Genomic DNA, 2,428 nt, shown 5'->3' on the forward strand with positions numbered 1-2,428 from the left:
GGGCATCCGCCGGGGGGGGCGCGGGCTCGCGCCACCCAGCACGGCGCATTAGCAGGCAGCGCAGCGCCTCCCGCAGCCATTTGTCACCGCGGCCGGCGGAGCGTGATTAGCATCGTTAGTCCGTGGCCCCATGCATATGGAAATGGCCAGTGCCTGGATGCTGCAGAGCCCTGAGTAGGCCCCAACTTGAGCAGTTTCCCCCCTCTTTTTGGGGGGGTCCATGCTACAGGGTGCTGGGAGCTTTCCAGCCCCCCGCAGCTGGGCAGAGACCCCCGGCCATTTGTCACCGCGGCCGGCGGAGCGTGATTAGCATCGTTAGTCCGTGGCCCCATGCATATGGAAATGGCCAGTGCCTGGATGCTGCAGAGCCCTGAGTAGGCCCCAACTTGAGCAGTTTCCCCCCTCTTTTTGGGGGGGTCCATGCTACAGGGTGCTGGGAGCTTTCCAGCCCCCCGCAGCTGGGCAGAGACCCCCGGTGCTGGGGGACCCGGTCGTGAAGGCCTGGGGTCTGAACATGGGTCAGGGGCGAGGGCCCAGTGTCCCGTCGGTCACCCGTGTGTGCCGGGGGAGAGGAGACAGGGGCGCCGTGGTGGCTGGGAGAGGCGCCCGGGGGTCGGCCCGTGGGGGGAGTAGGAGTGGGGGTGCAGGTCCCCCCCGCGCCGGCCCCGGGCCGGGCTTCCTCCGCACCAGCATGGGGCCTTTCAGTGCTGCCTAATCCGCTAATCCGTCCCACAACACTGACGGTGGCCCGGGCTTGTGTGCAGCCCAGGGATGCTGGCGGAGCACGTGTGCATGCGTGTGTGCGAGCCGGGGGGGCTGCGTGTCTTCATGGGATTGAACCCCAGCAGCTGAACAGCTGGCCTGGGAGTGGGCAGCAAAGGCCAGGCAGGCACACGCGCATGTGTGTGTGTGTGTATGCACACGCATGCACACATGCCCATCACACCCCACATGCCTACTCCCTGCCTGCGCCAGCTCCAGCTGCCCGGCCCCCACCCTGGCCCAGTTCCTAGCTCCGTGGTGTCTGGGTGGCCGGCGGGAAGCCCCCACGGGTTCCTCTCTCCTGGATCCCTCCCGGGGCCTGGAGCAGCCTGGTGGGGGCCGGAGCCGGCTGCCCGGGGGGGGCAGAAGGACCCAGCTCGGCCCTTCCCGCCCCGTTCAGCCCTGCCTGCTTGCCCGTCCCCGGCCTGCCTGTCCTACAGGCCCCAGGACCTGAGCTCACGCAGGCACTAGGGATCAGGCTCAATCGTGCTAGGAGCTGCACAGAGGCAGACACCAGCCCAGAGCTTCCCCCCTGGGATGCAGGGTCCAAGGACATGCCCAGGGCTGTGCAGGCTGGCAGTGGCAGAGCGGTGACGTGGCCCTGATCACTATAAGCAGGCCCCGCGCCACGGCTGGACCTAGGCCATCCTGTCCAGGGGTCAGAGCGCTGCCCTGGGAGCCGCTCCCAGCTCTGCCACTGCCCAGCTGGGCAGCCTCGACCACCTCCCTTTCCCTTCATGGCCTCAATTTCTCCTCTGGCTCTGTGCTGGGTAGGTCGGGAGCTCCCAGGGCCGGGGGCTGCCCCTCTCAGGGGGGTCCCAACTGCACCGGCTTGTGGGGGGGTTCCCCTTGCAGCTGGGCCCTACCAGCCCTGTTGTAGCCAAGGCACCGCCGCGGGGGGCAGGACGGAGGGACCACGCTGAGTCACGAGGGCTGCCCCCGTGGCCAGGCCACCTCCAGTCCCCGCAGGGACTCGAGCAGCCTCAGCAAGAGATCTATGTGTCCCCTGTGCCGGGGGGAGCCACGTTGCCTGCCCCAGAAAGCCACCGGCTCCTGGATTTGTGTCCTTGTTGTGCCACCAACTCCCCTGTGTGTCCTTGGTAGAGTCCCTTAGCCCCCACCCTGCTCTATGGGGGTGCCCAAGGCAGTGGGGCGAGAGGCGCACCAGCCCCTGGCATTGTCCTAAAGGGGAAAGGGGCTTTTCCCCGAGCCGCACAGGGCCGGGATGTGGGGAGACAGCTGGGACATGGGGCTGCCCTGGAGCCAGGGGCTGCCTGGGGGCTGATGTGGGGGGTCGTGATGCCCCAGGGGCGGGGGGGGACTGGATTGGGGGCACAGCCCTTCGAACAGGGCTCTCCGGGAGCTCAGCTGCTCGCAAGGCTGTAGCGTCTCCAGGGCTGGCTTCTGGCGCCCCGTGCAGCCAGTGCAAAAGCTGCTGGGCAATACTGCAGGCAAGGCTTCGCGCTGCCTGAGCAGCGGGAGTTGGACTGGGCGGGGGCTGCTGGGGGGAGGCAGGAAGCACGCACCGCCGGACAGGGCTGGGAATGGCCACCGGGATCCCGCACCCCCCCAGCTCTGCCACCGGTGCCCGTGTCTTGCTCCTTTCTCGGCCCCGGGCGCTGGGGCTGCTCGAAACGTCCTGCCGGTGGCTGTGACCGGGGACGGC

The sequence above is a fragment of the Alligator sinensis genome, unplaced genomic scaffold, assembly GCF_000455745.1.
Source record: "Alligator sinensis unplaced genomic scaffold, ASM45574v1 scaffold781_1, whole genome shotgun sequence".
Lineage (NCBI taxonomy): Eukaryota > Metazoa > Chordata > Crocodylia > Alligatoridae > Alligator > Alligator sinensis.